Source organism: Equus quagga, chromosome 7 (genome assembly GCF_021613505.1).
Source record: "Equus quagga isolate Etosha38 chromosome 7, UCLA_HA_Equagga_1.0, whole genome shotgun sequence".
Taxonomy (NCBI): domain Eukaryota; kingdom Metazoa; phylum Chordata; class Mammalia; order Perissodactyla; family Equidae; genus Equus; species Equus quagga.
In genome coordinates, this window is record NC_060273.1 from 134,729,164 (window position 1) to 134,748,574 (window position 19,411).

Consider the following 19,411-nt stretch of genomic DNA (forward strand, 5'->3'; position numbering starts at 1 on the left):
ACAAGGATACATTTTACAGAGTGTTTATTCAATTTTCCCGACTTGTCCCCAAATTGTCTTTTTATTGAGGTGAAATTTACATAACATGAAGTCCACCATTTTAAAGTGTATGATTCAGTGACATTTGGTATCTTTACAATGCTATGCTACCTCTGTGTATAGCATATTCGCAAAACATTTTAATTAACCCAAAAGAAACCCTGTGAGTATTTTTTTTTAAAGATTGGCACCTGAGCTAACAACTGTTGCCAATCTTTTTTTTTTTTAAATTTTTCTTCTTTTTCTCCCCAAAGCCCCCCAGTACATAGTCGTGTATTTTAGTTGTGGGCCCATGTAGTTGTGGCATGTGGGACACCAACTCAGCGTGGCCTGATGGGTGGTGCCATATCTGCACCCAGGATCCAAAAGCCTGGGCCGCTGAAGCAGAGCACACGAACTTAACCACTCGGCCAGGGGGCCGGCTGCCAAACCCCCCGACCTGTGAGTATTAATTAGTCACCCACCATTCCTTCTTATCTCTATCTCTGGGAAACTCCAATTTGTTTACTAATCTGCACTTACTTATTCTGGATATTTTATGTCAGTGAAATCGTACGGTGTGTTTCCTTTTGTGTCTGGCTTCTGTCAGGTAGCATGATGTTTCCTAGGTCTCGCCATGTTGTATTTCATTCCTCTTTTGGCTGAATAATTTTCCACTGTATGTATATGACACATTCATCCATTCATCCTTTGATGGGCATTGGTTTGTTTTCAAACATTTTTCTTTTTCTTTTTTTTCAGGATAAAATATACAAATATATTTTATTTATTTTTTATTGCGTCAACATTGGTTTATAGCATTATATAAATTTCAGGCATACATCATTATATTTCGATTCCTGTGAAGAGTACATCACGTTCATCACCCAAAGACTAATTACCATCCATCACCACACACATGTGCCTAGTCACCCCATTCAGCCTGCTCCCTCCCTTCTTCCCTTCTGGTAACTGCCAATCCAACCTCCCTCTCTTTGTGATTGTTTGTTCTTGTTGTTATCTTCTACTCATGAGTGAGATCATACAGTATTTGACTTTCTCCCTCTGACTTATTTCACTCAGCATAATACCCTCAAGGTCCATCCATGTTGTCGCAAATGGCAAGATTTCATCATTTTTTATGGCTGAGTAGTATTCCATTGTGTATATATACCGTATCTTCTTTATCCATTCCTCCCTTGGTGGGCACCTAGGTTGCTTCCAAGGCTTGGCTATTGTGAAAAATGCTGTGATGAACATAGGGGTGCATGTATCATTATGCATCTGTGTTTTCAAGTTCTTTGGATAAATACCCAGCAGTGGAATACCTGGATCATATGGTAGATCTATTCTTAATTTTCTGAGGACTCTCCTTACTGCTTTCCATACTGGCTGCACCAGTTTGCACTCCCATCAGCAGTGTACGAGAGTTCCCTTCTCTCCACATCCTCTCCAACACTTGTTTCCTGTCTTGTTAATTATAGCCATTCTGACCGGAGTGAGGAGATACCTCACTGTAGTTTTCATTTGTATTTCCCTGATAGTTAATGATGTTGAACATCTTTTCATGTGCCTGTTGGCCATCTGTCTATCTTCTTTATAGAAATCTCTGTTCAGATCTTTTGCCCATTTTTTAATTGTGTTGTTGAGATGTATGAGTTCTTAGTATAATTCAGATATTAACCCCTTATCTGATATATGGTTTGCAAATATCTTCTCCCAATTATTAGGTTGTCTTTTCGTTTTGTTGATGATTTCCTTTGCTGTGCAGAAGATTTTTAGTTTGATGTAGTCCCATTTGTTTATTTTTTCTAATGTTTCTCTTGCTTGGTCAGACATGGGACTTGAAAATATGCTGCTCAGACTGATGTCATAGAGCGTACTGCCTATGTTTTCTTCTAGAAGTTTCATGGTTTTGGGTCTTACATTCAAGTCTTTAACCCATTTTGAGTTGATTTTTGTGCATGGTGTAAGGGAATGGTCTACTTTCATTCTTTTGCATGTGGCTGTCCAGTTTTCCCAACACCATTTATTGAAGAGGCTCTCCTTTCTCCATTGTATGCTCTTGGCTTCCCTGTCAAATGTTAGCTGATCATAAACGTGTGGGTTTATTTCTGGGCTCTCGATTCTGTTCCATTGATCTGTGTGTCTGTTTTTGTGCTAGTACCATGCTGTTTTGGTTACTATGGCTTTGTCGCATATTTTGAAATCAGGGAGTGTGATACCTCCAGCTTTGTTCTTTTTTGTCAAGATTGCTTTGGCTATTCAGGGTCTTTTGTTTTCCATATAAATTTTAGGATTCTTTGTTCTACTATGAAAAATGTTCTTGGAACTTTGGTAGGAATTGCATTGAATCTACTGATTACTTTAGGAAGTGTGGACATTTTAACTGTGTTAATTCTTCCAATCCAAGAGCACAGAATATCTTTCCATTTCTCTGTGTCTTCTTCGATTTCTTTCAACAATGTTTTATAGTTTTCACCGTACAGATCTTTCACCTCTTTGGTTAAGTTTATTCCTAAGTATTTTATTCTTTTTGTTGCAATTGTAAATGGGATTGTACTCTTAATTTCTCTTTCTGCTACTTCGTTGTTAGTGTATAGGAATGCAACTGATTCTTTTTTTTTTTAATTGAGTTAACGATAGGTTACAATCTTGTGAAATTTCAGTTGTACGTTATTGTTTGTCATTCATGTTGTAGGTGCACCACTTCACCCTTTGTGCCCACCCCCCACCCCACCTTTCCCCTGGTATCCACTAAACTGTTCTTAGTCCATAATTTTAAATTCCTCATATGAGTGGAGTCATACACCGATTATCCTTCTCTCGCTGGCTTATTTCACTTAACATAATTCCCTCAAGGCCCATCCATGTTATTGCAAATGGAATGATTTTGTTCTGTTTTACAGCTGAGTAGTATTCCATTGTATATATGTACCACATCTTCTTTATCCATTCGTCTGTTGATGGGCACTTAGGTTGCTTCCACGTCTTGGCTATTGTAAACAGTGCTGCAATAAACATTGGGGTGCATAGGACTTTTGGGATTGCTGACTTCAGGCTCTTTGGATAAATACCCAGTAGTGATATGGCTGGATCGTATGGTAGTTCTATTTTTAATTTTTTGAGGAATCTCCATACTGTTTTCCATAGTGGCTGCACCAGTTTGCATTCCCACCATCAGTGTATGAGGGTTCCTTTTTCTCCGCAACCTCTCCAACATTTGTTGCTATTAGTTTTAGATATTTTTGTCATTCTAACGGGTGTAAGGTGATATCTTAGTGTAGTTTTGATTTGCATTTCCCTGATAATCAGCGATGATGAGCATCTTTTCATGTGCCTATTGACCATCAGTATATCTTCTTTGGAGAAATGTTTGTTCATGTCTCCAGCCCATTTTTTGATTGGGTTGTTTGATGTTTCGTGGTTGAGTTGCGAGAGTTCTTTATATATTATGGATATTAAGCCTTTGTCAGATATATGACTTGCAAATATTTTTTCCCAGTTAGTGGCTTGTTTTTTTGATTCAATCCTGTTTTCATTTGCCTTGAAGAAGTTCTTTAGTCTGATGAAGTCCCATTTGTTTATTCTTTCTATTGTTTCCCTTCTCTGAGAAGGCATGGTGCCTGAAAAGATCCTTTTAATACTGATGTCAAAGAGTGTACTGCCTACGTTTTCTTCCAGAAGCCTTATGGTTTCAGGTCTCACCTTTAGGTCTTTGATCCATTTTGAGTTTATTTTGGTGAATGGTGAAAAAGAGTGGTCAATTTTCATTCTTTTACATGTGGCTTTCCAGTTTTCCCAGCACCATTTGTTGAAAAGACTTTCTTTTCTCCGTTGTATGCCCTCAGCTCCTTTGTCAAAGATAAGCTGTCCATAGATGTGTGGTTTTATTTCTGGGCTTTCAATTCTGTTCCACTGATCTGTGCACCTGTTTTTGTACCAGTACCATGCTGTTTTGATTACTGTAGCTTTGTAGTATGTTTTGAAGTCAGGGATTGTGATGCCTCCCGTTTTGTTCTTTTTTCTCAGGATTGCTTTAGAAATTCGGGGTCTTTTGTTGCCCCATATGAATTTTAGGATTCTTTGTTCTAATTCTGTAAAGAATGTCATTGGGATTCTGATTGGGATGGCGTTGAATCTGTAGATTGCTTTAGGTAGAACGGACATTTTAACTATGTTTATTCTTCCAATCCATGTACATGGGATGTCTTTCCATCTCCTTATGTCGTCATCCAGTTCTCTCAGAAAGGCCTTGTAATTTTCATTATATAGGTCCTTCACTTCCTTAGTTAAATTTACCCCAAGATATTTTATTCTTTTTGTTGCGATTGTGAATGGTATTGTGTTCTTGAGTTTTTTTTCTGTTGGTTCATTACTGGAGTATAGAAATGCTACTGATTTATGCAAATTGATTTTATACCCTGCAACTTTGCTGTAGCTGTTGATTACATCTAACAGTTTTCCAATGGAGTCTTTGGGGTTTTCTATATATAAGGTCATGTTGTCTGCAAACAGCGAGAGTTTCACTTCTTCCCTTCCTATTTGGATTCCTTTTATTCCTTTTTCTTGACTGATTGCTCTGGCCAGGACCTCCAGTACTATGTTAAATAAGAGTGGTGATAGAGGGCATCCTTGTCTCGTTCCTGTTTTCAGGGGGATGGCATTCAGTTTTTGCCCATTGAGTATGATGTTGGCTATGGGTTTGTCTTATATGGCCTTTATTACATTGAAGTAGTTTCCTTCTATGCCCATTTTGTTCAGAGTTTTTATCATAAATGGCTGTTGGATCTTGTCAAATGCCTTCTCTGCATCTATTGAGATGATCATGTGGTTTTTATTCCTCAGTTTGTTGATGTGGTGTATCACGTTGATTGATTTGCGGATGTTGAACCATCCCTGTGTCCCTGGTATGAATCCCACCTGATCATGAGGTATGATCCTTTTGATGAATTGCTGAACTCTGGTTGCCAAAATTTTGTTTAGAATTTTTGCATCTATGTTCATCAGTGATATTGGCCTGTAGTTCTCTTTTTTCGTGGTGTCCTTGTCAGGTTTTGGTATCAGCGTGATGTTGGCCTCATAGAATGTGTTAGGAAGTGTTCCATCTTCCCTAATTTTTTGGAATAGCTTGAAAAGGATAGGTATTAAATCCTCTCTGAAAGTTTGGTAGAATTCCCCAGGAAAGCCATCTGGTCCTGGGGTTTTATTCTTTGGGATGTTTTTTATTGCTGTTTCCATCTCTTTCCTTGTGATTGTTCTGTTCAAATTGTCTGCCTCTTCTTGAGTGAGCTTTGGGAGATTGTAGGAGTCCAAGAATTTATCCATTTCCTCTAGGTTATCCATTCTGTTGGCATATAGTTTTTTGTAGTATTCTCTTATAATCTGTTGTATTTCTGCATAGTCTGTTGTTATTTCTCCTCGCTCATTTCTGATTTTGTTTATTTGAGCTTTCTCCCTTTTTTCTTTGTAAATCTGGATAGTGGTTTGTCAATTTTATTTATCTTCTCAAAAAACCAGCTCTTTGTCTCATTGATCCTTTCTACTGCCTTTTTCGTTTCAATAGTATTTATTTCTGCTCTGATTTTTATTATTTCTCTCCTTCTGCTGACTTTGGGCTTCATTTGTTCTTTTTTCTCTAGTTCAGTTAGGTGTGTTTAAGGTTGCTTATTTGGGATTTTTCTTGTTTGTTAAGATGTGCCTGTATTGCGATGAATTTTCCTCTTAATACAGCTTTTGCTGTATCCCATATGAGTTGGTATGGCATGCTATCACTTTCATTTGTTTCCAGGTATTTTTTAATTTCTTCTTTAATTTCTTCAATGATCCATTGCTTGTTCAATAGTGTATTGTTTAGTCTCCACATCTTTGTGCCTTTCTCAGCTTTTTTCTTGTAATTAATTTCTAGCCTTATAGCACTATGATCAGAGACGATGCTTGTTATTATTTCAATTTTTTTAAATTTGTAGAGGCTTGCCTTGTTTCCCAACATATGGTCTATCCTTGAGAATGCTCCATGTGCACTTGAGAAGAATGTGTATTCAGCTCTTTCAGGGTGAAGTGATCTATATATGTCTATTAAGTCCAATTGTTTTAGTTTTTCATTTAGCTCCACTATTTCCTTGTTGATTTTCTGTCTGGATGATCTGTCCATTGATGTGAGTGGGGTGTTGAGGTCCCCTACTATTATTGTGTTGTTTTTAACATCTTCCTTTAGGTCTGTTAATAGTTGCTTTATGAATCTTGGTGCTCCTGTGTTGGGTGCATAGATATTTATAAGCGTTATTTCTTCTTGATGAAGTGTCCCTTTGATCATTATATATTGTCCCTCTGTGTCTCTCTTTACCTGTCTTATTTTGAAATCCATTTGTCTGATATAAGAATTGCAACACCTGCCTTTTTTTCCTTGCTATTAGCTTGAAGTATTGTCCTCCACCCCTTCACCCTGAGTCTGTGTTTGTCCTTGGGGCTGAGGTGTGTTTCCTGGAGGCAACAAATTGTTGGATCTTGTTCTTTAATCCATTTTGCCACTCTGTGTCTTTTTATTGGAGAGTTCAATACGTTTACATTGAGAGTGATTATTGATGCATGTGGACTTAATGCTGTCAATCTGTCGCTCATTATCTTGTTTTCCTGCATTTCTTTTCCTGTTTGCTTTAGACTACCCATTTAATACTGCAATTTCTTATGCTGGGTTTCTTAGATTTTTCCTTATTTATGATTTGTGACTCTGTTCTGTACTTTATTTTAGTGTCTCCCTTGAAGTTTGTATTTAGAATGTCGTGTATAATATAGTCTATTCTCTGGTGGTCTCTTACTTACTTGACCAATACTGATTTAGACCCTTTGCTCTTCCCCTCCTAAATAATTATTTTCATTTTTTATTCCAACTCGTCTTATTAATTTGTAGTTAGAGTGATAAGATCGTCCTTGCTTTCGTAGTTTCCTTACCTTTACCCTAACGCTACAGTTGAATATTTGCTATCCTGTTCTGGTTCTATCCATCGGTCTCCCTAGTCTGTGGATTGTGTCCCCTTTCTCCCTTTTTTCTTTTTTCAGGTATGAGAGCCTTCTTGAGGATTTCTTGTAATGGAGGGTTTTTAGTTACAAATTCCCTTAACTTTTGTTTGTCTGGAAAAGATTTAATTTCTCCCTCATATCTGAAGGAAATTCTTGCTGGATAGAGTATTCTTGGCTGAAGATTTTTATATTTTAAAGCTTTGAATATGTCACTCCATTCTCTCCTAGCTTGTAGGGTTTCTGTAGAGAAATCCGCTGACAGTCTGATAGGGGCTCCTTTATAGGTTATTCTCTTTTTTTTCCCTTACTTCCCTGAGTATTCTTTCCTTGTCTTTCCTTTTTGCCAATTTTACTACTATGTGCCTTGCAGTAGCTCTTTTTACATCGACAAATCTAGGAGATCTAAAACCCTCCTCTACACACATTTCTCCGTCGATCCCTAGATTTGGGAAGTTCTCTTCAATAATTTTGTTAAGTACACTTCCTGCTCCATTTTCCTTTTCCACATTCTCAGGAATTCCTATGATCCTTATGTTCTTACTCCTCATTGAATCCATTGTCTCTCGGAGATTTTCCTCATTTTTTTTAATTCTTAGTTCTCTTTCTTCCTCTGTCTGGAGCCATTCAGCCTGTCTATCTTCAATTATGTTAATTTGCTCTTCTATAGTGTCTACACAGGCATTCAGGGAATCCGTATTCTGTTTTATCTGGTCCATTGTGTTTTTCATCTCTAGTAATTCTGTTTGATTCTTCTTTATGATTTCAATCTCTTTTGTGAAGTAACTCCAGAACTCGTTGAGTTGTCTATCTGAATTCTCTTTTAACTCATTGAGTTTTTTAATGACGGCTGTTTTGAAGTCATTGTCATTTAGGTTATATATTTCATTGTCTTTGGGATTGTTTTCTGGGTATTTGTCATTTTCCTTCTGTTCTGGAGATGTAATATATTTTTTCATATTGTTTGATGGTGTGGATTTGTGCCTCCGCATAGAGATAGAGTTTAGTTACTACTTCCACTTGTTTCTACTGGTGTGGTGGGGGAACAGCTGTTTATACTGCACCAACCAGGAACCCTGTCAGCTGTTGCTAACTGGGCCTGGGCCCCTCCTCATAGTCACAGTGGTCCTGTGGGGTCCCTCTTCAGCTGTGGGGGCAGTCACAAGAGGGCTTCAGGCTGCTGGTGTCTACTGTTGCAGACCACCTAGACGTGCTCCCTCCTTAGGGTCTGCAGCAGTGTTATGGGCTTTCCCAGCGGCCAGGGGCAGGATCACTTATATTTGCAGCTCTGTCACTGTCGGAGCCCACAAAATCTCACTTGTCCAATATGGTCACAGCAGAGCTATGGGCATCTTCTGCAGTCTGTGGTTAGCTCACCTAGCTATGCTACTTTTGTCTCAGGGTCTTCCAGCCTTGTGGTTGGTGGGCAGGGCCTCTCTACTAGTGCTGTACAGAGGCTTTCGCTGAGGCTGCTGTGAGACTGTAGAGTTTCCCCCTGGGCCGTGGAGCCGGGCCGCTGGAACTCCACCCAGCCCCATTCTCTCCCCCAGGATCTCGGGGAGCCCCTTGCCCTGTCTTGGGGACAGCCGGAGACTGTGAGTTCAGTGGCGGCTGGCCGGCTGCGGCCCTGCCTGGGATTCTCCTCTTTGGGAACCTCCCGGCGTTCTGAATGCTGGGCGGAGCCTCTCCACTAATGGTGAGTAGAGGTTTTGCCTGCTGCCAGAACGGGACCCTGGAGTTTCCCCCTGGGCTGTGGAGCTGGCCGCTGGAACTCCACCCAGCCCCAGTCCTCTCCCAGGATATCTCTGGCAGCCCCGTGCCCCGTCCAGGCGACAGCTGCAGTCTGTGGGACTGGTGGCAGCAGCTGGCGGGCTGCTACCCCGTTAGGGATTCTCTCCAGGAGCCTCGCGGCATTGTGGATGCTGGGAAGAGCCTCTCTGCTAATGGCAAGTAGAGGCTTTTGCTGCCGCCACCGGTGTGGGACTCTGGAGTTTCCCCCTGGGCTTAGGTGTAATTGCAGGGGGCTTAGGTAGGGCTGTAGTCACCTGTTTCCACTGTCGCTCCTCTGGTGTGCTCACCCTCCTGCCCTTGGTGTATGGCAATGTTTTGGGGGCGTCCGCTGGAAGAAAACCACTTGCAGGTACTAGGCTGTTTGGGGGTGGGGGTCGGAGAGTTTTCACCTATCTCCACCTCCTCCCAGGGGGAAGTCCATCCGCCTTCCGATGTATAGCAGCATGGGTCTCTCAGGCGTCCTGAGATGCTATATGGATATCCTTTGTTAAGCGATGAATGTCCAATTAGTTGTAGATTCGAAGGGGGAGAGACAAAGAAGACTACTCACGCCACCATCTTGGTGACGTCCATGAAATCCATTTTTGAAGGGACCATATCAGTGTCTTCCAACATGTCCTATGTACTAAACTTCTCTTAATGTTTCCTTAGGGTGTTATTTATCTTTTCCCTCTATAACCACTGCTTCCCAGAAACTGAAATTTATATCTGAAGGTTGATTCAATTGAGGTTAAATATCTTTCAAAGGAAGACTTCACAGTGATGCTGTATTCTTCATGTTGTTATATTGCACAGAAGGCACATTTTGTAGGCAGACTTCTAACATAGATTTCACCATGTGGTATACATGGCTTGTATAACCCACCACCTTAAATGTGGGTGGAACCTGGGACTATGATGAGATACCACTACAGTACAGTAATTATGTTATATGGAAAAAGGAATTTTAAAGATAAAATTAAGGTGCCTAATTTGTTGATGTTACATGAAGCAAAAGGGAAGGCATCCTGGGTGGGCCTGCTACAATTAAGGACATCCTTGAAAGAGGAAAGAGGCGGCCCTGGAGATCCTCGTGCCACCCCCCAGAGCTGGCTGCCATGTTATGCAGGAGCCAAATGCCACCGAGCCAAGAGCAGACCGTTAGAACCAAGAGCAGTGCTGGCCTACAGCTGCAAGAAAACATGAAATAATGTTTCCAAACACCTGAGGGAGCTTGAGTACCCGCCTAGCTAACATTTTGATTTCAGATTTTTTAGGATTCAACTAAAACATTCTTGTCTCCTGACCACAAGCTATGACTTAATAAATTTGTGTTTTTTAAGCTGCTAAAGTCATGCTAACTTTTGCACAGCAATAGAAGACTAATACAACACGCAGTGTCTGATTGCCTGTCAGTAGAGATTCCAAGATTGATTAATAGACAAGGAGAGTTTGACACTAGCCTTTTATCTGTTTTATGACACTTACAGTATGCCAATATCCTTCCTTACTCCTTTTTTAGTAACACTAAGAATGGGATTGTGAACATTTTTATTTGTAATGCTATTCCATTAGTTACAGAAATTATTCATTTTGATGCCCAAATTCTTCAGCTTTGCATTTGGAAGTCCCTAATCACTATCTTCTCTGTCTTTTTCATCCAATCTCACTAGTGTTGGAATGACTTACTCCTTTTTGACAAGGGTTCATTTTGTGCATTCATCACTCAAGACCAAGTCTTAGAGGGAGACAGACATTTAGAAGTCAAACTCTGGCTGAGAGGCATCGCATTGCTCTTGCTGTCTCCTTACCTTCAGCCATTTTGGTGAGAAAAGCTAGGTAAGATGTGTTAAAAATCATGAGTTAATTTGCTATTTCCAGTTCTCAGTGTGTTCGAGATGATCCTACATTACATCCAGGCGGAAGGAGGGATCACAGTGTGAGGATTTCATTTTGCTTGCCATGATGTAACCACGTGAACACGCCAGGTTTGGACACTGTGTTACAGCACTGGAAGGTTCCACCAGGGGTGCCTGTTTACCTTGCTAAACTCTGAAACTGAAATAAGTATTTTTCCCCTTTGGAGATTCCTTCTTTCCAAACAACCAGACATCACTGTGCTTTAAAGGCAACATGAAAATTGCTCATCTGGGGAGAGATGAGGTAATGGCATCCTTTCTGTATAACTACAGCTTGACTCTCCTCTCTCGCCAGCAGACACACCCTCAAGGACCGCTTGGTAAGTGTCGTTCTGAGAAACCATGAGGAGGTGGCAGTGGGAGAGGAACTTGGATCCCGGTCTATCCAGGCAGGCACGGGAACAGGTTTTGTCTTAAGGAGTAGAGTGACTTACGAGAATGCTCAGAATACGCTCAGTAGACTCCAGATGCAAGGCTCACTTCAGCAAAAAACCTTCCAGAAACCATCACTTTCTAAATGTTTGTTTACTTATATGAGTGGAACCTTTATATATGCTTGTTATGCTACTTTAAAAACTGAATGTTAGGCAGACTGAAAATCTGACTTTATTTAATTCTTTTTGAATACTTATTTCTAGTATCTTGTAGGATATAATTTTACTAAATGTAGGCCATTATGTTTCTTTAAAATGTTCATTTCCTCATGAATTCTAAAGGCCCATGTGTTTCTTCTCACTTCCTCCTTTAAAACTGTGGGCAGTATACTCTATTTGAAATGTCCTAAGGGTGTTGTGTGGGGAAAGTGAATGGTAGAATTATTTCCCTTTTGTGATGTCATAATGCTTGGGTTGTTTTTTTTTAAATGCATGGGATAATATAATTTTAACAGGTGGGTATATTTTTATCTTTTTCATCACTGTAATTAAGAACATATTTTTATTGCGTATGACATATAACTTGAGGGATTGTCTTCCTGGTGATTTAATTCATTTCACACTTAGGAAAATAATTCATATTTAATTAAGAAAGAGTGTGAAGTCTCAACTATAGATTTTATTGAAATATTTTAATTTTACTGTTTAAATTTCCTAAATCTATCAGGTGTGATTGACCAAGCACTTTATATTAGTTTCAGTTCATTTTCATAATTAACGGACAAGAGTAAGTCAGAATAGTTAGGAAAATTTCCTTCTTTTTGTTCAAAATATTTTATTTATTAATGAATTTTGAATGCACTTTCTACCAAAAACCTAAATTGTAATTTAATTAACAAAATATTCCTCATAAAATTAGGTAATTTACCACAAATGTCAAGTTAGTTTTCCACAATTAACCAAAACCTGCACATCCTCTATAATTTTGTGCTTTCAAAGGAGGAGAAAACTGTGGCTGGTCTGTGAGTGTGGTAAATAAAAAGACAAAAATCAGGATGACAGAGATTTTCCTTCTCGCTGTTGAGAATAATCAATGAAATATCAGAAAACCTAAGCAGGAGAAAAACCTATGTGTAAGGCCACACACTGAGAAAATGTCCAGTTGTTCCCAGACTTGTTCAAAGTGGAAGATTCCTTCCTCTTCTCTGCTGAGACGCAGCCAGCTGATCTCATTAAGAAGAGAGGGCAGACTGAGTCTGACTGGTTCTGACTTATGGATTTAAAATATCGGGCCTCCCTTCAGCTGACATTTCCAGGACGCCAACTGTGAGAAAGGGAAGGTAGTCTATGCCCTTCACCTCACCTGGGATGCGAGGAAAAGGAGGGCATTAGACTACGCAAGCTGTTCAACAGAAGATGGCACACGCTGCTCCCGCTGTAATTTGTGTAGGTCAGGAAACGTAGATTGAAATGTGGGTTTCCCGTTAGTGTTATATTTTGTTTGTGGTAGACCTCCTCTGGTTTTTTCCCACCTCTCTTTTCCCACTTCTTCTCCACAGTGACGTAAACGCTCTGGGATTGTGAACATCCTAGTAGCAGACAAAACCATGAACATAGCTTTTTTCAATTCAGTTGTCAAAGGACAAGTGATTGTCTGACCACGGCTTTGGGAATTGGCTCTGACTCATCCCACAGGTCCATAACGATCTTTTGGGGAATGCAGTTGAATATTTGCACATCTGTGCCTTCTCCATATGAGCCAGATGGATTTTTATGATCCTGTCCATGGTTTCCTTGTTTTGAGGAAACACCGTCACCCACTGCCTCCACTACCTCTTCTCAGTGTTACTTTTATCTCCCAGATAGTCTTTAGACCTTTATACTCATTATTGTGTTGAACAAGACTTTTTTCCCCACAGGATAATAGAGTAAATAAAAATGATGATGATGTAGACGAAAATCACAATGACAAAGTAGTCTGTCACTTTGTGGTTGATATGATTCACTTTTATCCCCTCATGTTGTGACACTGATTTACACACTTTATATAGTTTATATTTCATGCTCCATTAGGATCCTAGGGACACTCTTACTTTCTAATTCTACAACTGAGGACACAGGCCCACAACTCATTTCCTTGTGACTCATCACTTCCTGTGATGATCGTCTGGATCACACGACTGGACACGATTGGGAATGGTTTGCCGTGGAAACAGAGCCTGCCTGCTCCCATCCAGGCGGGGCCTTGGTGCACGCTGGGGCTCACTCCTGCAACCTTCGCCATCATCCTGGGGTCCAGGCTTCATTTACCAAAACAAACGCCCAGAGGTGAATGTGAAAGTTCTGGTTGTTTACAGATCTTAAGGTTTTGTTGTTTTTCTGTAGAATCTATATAGGCTAAGTGCCAAGATAGACGTGAGAAGTCGCTCTCCTATCGTTAGTACTTACTGTTCATCGGAAATGATTAGATCACTTTTCTTGCCTAAGATTTCTTGTGCCCTCAGATGCACCAGAGAGGGAGCCCTAAAGAAGATGAGCCAAAGACGGGAATGGCCCTGTTTGAATCTTTTACTGCTTTCACTTGCCAGTTTTGTTTGGCAATTGTTTCCATTTTGTCTGACAATTATCCCCAGGCAGCATTTTGAGCATGGCAGAAATCCAACTTGCTTTCTGTCCTTGAGGTACTTACAGGTGGGAAAGGAAGAATACTTTCCATTCATGGTATAAATGTCACTGTGGAGAGGGGCACAGGCTCTGTGGGAACCCAGGAAAGGGCACAGTGGGAGCACCATCGGAGGGAGGGAGGGAGACAGACAGGGAGCATCCTGAGAAAGGCATGACTGAGCTGATCTTGAATGATAAGGAATAAACCACTCACATTCAATCCCATGTTTTCAGGTGTAGAAACTACTGATTCCAGATCACAGACATTGTTGGACATAGTGGTAACGATTGGGAAATTGGCAGAAATGGTGCTATTATCATCAGATCTCTTGTTTTTCTCCACAGATATCCTTTTTTAAAAAACTTGCATGAAGATGACCAAACTTCCTAGTTATATTAACACAAAAAACTTCTTTTATCCACAAGCCAGCTTTGGGATCTCAGCAAACACCTTCCTTCTTCTCTCCCACGTCTTCACCTTGGCCTTTACTCACAGGGTTAAGCCCATTGACATGACAGTTAGTCACTTGTCCCTAATCCACATACTGCTGCTCTTCACCAAAGCAACGTTGGTGTCCTCAGACTTGTTTGGGTCACAGAATGTTCAGAGCAATCTAGGGTGTAAGGTAGCCGTCTTTTTAAGCAAGGTGCTGAGGGGCCTCTCCATCAGTACCACCTGCCTCCCGAGTGTGCTCCAGGCTGTCACCATCAGCCCCAGCAGCTCCTCCTTGGCAAAGTTCAAACACATTTCTCCAAATCACGCCCTAGGATTCTTCCTCTTCTCATGGGTCCTCAACATGTCCATAAGCAGCAACCTTCTGTTCTACACTGCGGCCGCCCCCAGTGGGACTGAGGCCGGTCTTCTGTTTGTCACGAAGCACTGCTCTTTTTTGCCCGTGAGCAATATGCACAGGAGCATGTTCTCCACCCTAGTGACATTGAGAGATGTCACCTTCCTAGGGTTCATGGTCCTCTCTAGTGGCTACATGGTGACCATTTTGTATAGACATGAGAGGTTGTCCCAACACCTTCACAGCACCGGCTTCTCGCCAAGAGTCTCACCAGCGAAAAGGGCCTCTCAGACCGTCCTGTTGCTGGTGAGTTGTTTTGTCTTTGTATACTGGGTGGACTTCACCTTTTCATTTTCAGTGGTTGTGACATGGATGAATGACCCTCTATTAGTGTGGTTCCAGATTCTTGTGGTCGACAGCTATGCTACCATTAGTCCTTTGGTGCTAAATCCAAGCAGATAAGCGAATATTCAAGATTGTGCAAACTCTGCGGGGAAAGAAGAAACAAGGTTTAAAAAAATTAATGGATATTTACAACTAATATGCATTTGACAGTCCCTAAACAGTTTTACATGTTGCACAGGTCATTTTTCTGAATAAATTCATTGAGTCATTACTAATTCTCCACTGAATCCATTATATAAGCCTTTGTAATGTGGTTGGCAAATACAATTGAGTCGATTGTACATATCAGTCATATATGTGTAGGCTTCAGTGTTTTGCTTTCCATTCATTTTTGCATCTCTGGCCAGATGTCTGTGATCATTGTCTTCTTCAATTATATTATTGGAAATTCTTTTATTGAACATTGATTGTAGGTAAATGCTCTCCTTTGATCTAAAATGTCTCTTTTCTCTACATCTTAAAGTCAAATAGAGTATAGTCGATTCTAGCTATTTGTGTGGGAGTTATGTTCTACAGTCTTGCTTAAAACACTGAATTATCAGATACTGATTCATTGTTCCTAAGGAAAATACAAGAATAGGTTAGCGTGAGTCTCTTGTCACAACATGCTCATCAACTGATCAATACAGAACCTTGTTTTATGTGTGTTTCTGCTTAAAGACAACGTATTTAAAGTTTTTGATTAACACTGAACTCATGGCCAACAGCACTGTAACTCATGCCTCAAGGACGTTTATGTAACATACAAATTTTTCCCTGAGGCACATCACGGATTTCTGTGCCTAATTGCACTGGACAGCCCAGCAGCACTGCACTTGGGAGGCATCCTAACAGCAAAATCACCAACAAAAATGCAAAAGTATGGCACTAAATATATCCTGAAAAGACACTTGTTTACCGTATGAGAGCCGAAACAAGAGGTCAGAGCATTGCCCCGTTGACCTCTCTGGCAATGTGGATACCAGATGACTCAAGTTTTTGCTTTTCTGTGTACGTCTCCAAATCACCATAAAAGTACTGTGAGCATTGTTTTTGGGGTTACAAAAGAATTTTAATGATTAAATGAAATTACAAATATGGAACACACAGTTAGTGAGGATCACCGTGTATAGTTCTATATTCTTATACTGTTAGGATAATATTTTCTTTTCTCTTGGCCTCCATTTTTGTGAATTATGCTGCCATGTGATATTTTTTAGGTAGCTTGTTTTCCACCCCACTGACTAAATTTAATTTTTTCCTAAACATTGGTGTTCCTATTACACTGTGCTGTGTCTGTCTATGGATACCCACTCTTTAACAATCACACTGGTTTGATATTCCACATTAATCCCAATTTCTTGTATCTGCCATGTCTATAAAATTCTGTCTTTATTTTTTGTGTTGTATCTTAGTTTCCCCACTTCTCTAATTCTGAATTTCTAACGTATTATAAAATAGACCCTCTCATTTTCTTCTTTGTGTCTCTTAATATCTTTTCCATATTTATTTATATTTTTCCAGTTTTGTTGAGATATGATTGATGTATAATATAGTGTGAGATTAAGGTGTAAAATGTGATGACTTGAAACATGTATATATTGTAAAATGTTTACCAAAATAAGTTAAGTTAATGAGTCATTTACCTCACAAAATTATCATTTTGTTGTTGTTGTTATGGTGAAAACACAGAAGCTCTACTCTCTTAGCAACTTTCGAGTATATAAATCAGTAATGTTAACCATGGTCACCATGCTGTCCATTAGATCCCTGGAACTTATGCATTTCATAACTGAGAGTTTGTACCTTTGACCAACATCTTCCCTTTCCACAACCTCTCAGTCCCTGGCAACCACTGCTCTACTCTCTGTTTTATAGAGTTCAATGTTTTTAGATTCCACATATAAGTGATATCATACAGTGTTTGTCTTTCTCTTCCTGACTTGTTTCACTTAGCACAATGCCCTCAAGGTCCATCCACGTTGTCATAAATGGCAGGATTTCCTTCTATTCTATGGCTGAATAATATTCCACTGTATATATGCCACATTTTCTTTATCTATTCATCCATCAACAGACACCTAAGTTTTTTCCATATCTTGGCTATTGTGAATAATGCTGCAATGAACATAGGTGCGCAAATATCTCTTCAATATGTTGATTTCATCTTCTTCGGATATATATCAGAAATGGGATTGCTGGATCTTATGGTAGTTCTATTTCTTATTTTTTGAGGAACCTCCATATTGTTTTCCATAGTGGCAGCACCAATTTGCATTCCTACCAGCAGGGCACAAGGGCTCCCTTTCCTCCACATCCTCACCAACATTTGTTATCGCTTGTCTTTTTGATAATAGCCATTCTAACAGGTGTGGGGTGATATCTCATTGTGGTTTTGATTTGCATTTCGCTGGTAAGTGATGTTGAGCACCTTTTCATGTACCTGTAGGCAGTTTGTGTCTTTTTAAAAAAAATGTCTATTCAATTCCTCTGTCCATTATTAAATCAGATTGCTTGTTTTCTTGCTATTAAGTTATTTGAGTTCCTTGTGTATTTTGAATGTTAACCCCTTATTAGATTCGTGGTTTGCAAATATTTCCTCCCATTCCATAGGTTGCCTTTTTATTTTGTTTATGGTTTCTTTTGCTGTGCAGAAGCTTTTTATTTGATGTAGTCCGGCTTGTTTATTTTTGCTCTTGTTGCTTGTGCTTTTGATGTCATAGCCCAAAATGCATTGCTAGGACTGATGGCAAGGAGCTTTTTCCTGTGTTTTCTTCTAGGAGTTTTAGAGTCTCAAGTCTTAGATTTAAATTCTTAATCTATTTTGAGTTAATTTTTGTAAGCAGTATGAGATTGGAGTTTAATTCTTTTTTAAAGCTTTGTTTAAGTATAATTGACATATGACATTGTGTAAGTTAGAAGTGTATAATGTGTTGATTTGATACTGTTATATGTTGCAAAATGACTACCACCATGGCATTAACTGACTCTTCCATCATATCACATAATTACCATTACTTTTTTGTAGTGAGAACATTTAAGATCTACTCTCTTAGCAACTTTCAAGAGTATAATACGTTATCGCAAACTAGATAGGGGTCCAATTTCATTGTTTTGCATGTACAGATCCAATTTTCCCAACACCATTTATTGAAGAGATTATGCTTTCCCCACTGGGTATTACTGGCCCCTTGTCATGCGCTGGTTCACCACATATGCATGGGTTTATTCCTGGGCTCTTGATTCTGTTTCATTGGTCTGTGTGTCTGATTTTAAGCCAGTGCCATACTGTATTGATTACTACAGCTTTGTAATACAGTTTGAAATCAGGAAGTGAGATGCCTCCAGATGTGTTCTCTATAAAAATTGCTTTGGTTACTCAGGATCTTTTGTCGTTCCATACAAATTTTAGGATTGCTTTTTAAAAAAAATTTCTGTGAAGAATGTCATTGGAATTTTGATAGGGATTGCATTGAATCCTTAGATGGCTTTGGGTAGTACGGATATTTTAACATATAACAAATAATATTAATTCTTCTGATCCATGAACATGTGGAGTCTTTCTATTTATTTGTGTTCCTTTCAATCTCTTTATCAATGTCTTATAGTTTTCAGTGTATGATCTTTGAGGTCCTTGATTAAATTTACTCCTAACTATTTTATTGTTTTTGATGCTATTGTGAATGGAAATGTTTTCTTTAATTCTTTTTCAGAGAGTTCATTGTTAGTGTACAGAAATGCAGATGATTTTTTTAAATTGAGGTCATAATAGTTTATAACATTGTGAAATTTCAGTTGTGCATTATTATTTGTCTGTCACCATATATATGTGCCTCTTTATAACCCTTATGTCCACCCCCTAAACCCATTCCCCTCTGGTAATCACTAATCTGTTCTTTTATGTAGATGATTTTTGTATGTTGCTTTTGTATCCTGAAACTTTACTGAATTCACTTGTTAGTCAAACAGCTCTTTGGTGTAATCTTTAGGATTTCCTATACACAAGATCATGTCATCAGCAAACATAGACAATTTCACTTCTTCCTTTGTGATTTGAACGCCTTTTATTTCTTTTTCTTGCCTAATTGCCCTGGCTAGGACTTCCAGCATATGTTGAGTAGATGCGGTGAAAGTGGGCACGCTTGTCTCGTCTCTGATTTTAGACGGAAAACTTTTACCTTTCTCCATTGAGTGTGATGTTAGCTGTGGGTTTCTCACACATGGCCTTTATTCTGTTGAGGTGTGTTCCTTCTATGCACAATTTGTTGAAAGTTTTTATCATGAGACTGTGTTGAGTTTTGTTAGATGCTTTTTCTGCATCTATTGAGAGGATTGTGTAATTTTTATCTTTCATTCTGTTAATATGCTCTGTCACACTTATTGATTTGTGTGTGTTGACTCATCCTTTCATCCCCGGGATAAATTTCATTTGATCATGGTATATGATTCTTTCAACATGCCTTTTAATTCAGTT

At 39.4% G+C, this 19,411-nt stretch overlaps 1 pseudogene; it reads left to right on the forward strand.

The window, feature by feature from the left end:
• Positions 1 to 13,986: 13,986 nt before the first annotated feature.
• Positions 13,987 to 15,094, forward strand: LOC124242660 (vomeronasal type-1 receptor 5-like; annotated as a pseudogene).
• Positions 15,095 to 19,411: the final 4,317 nt, after the last annotated feature.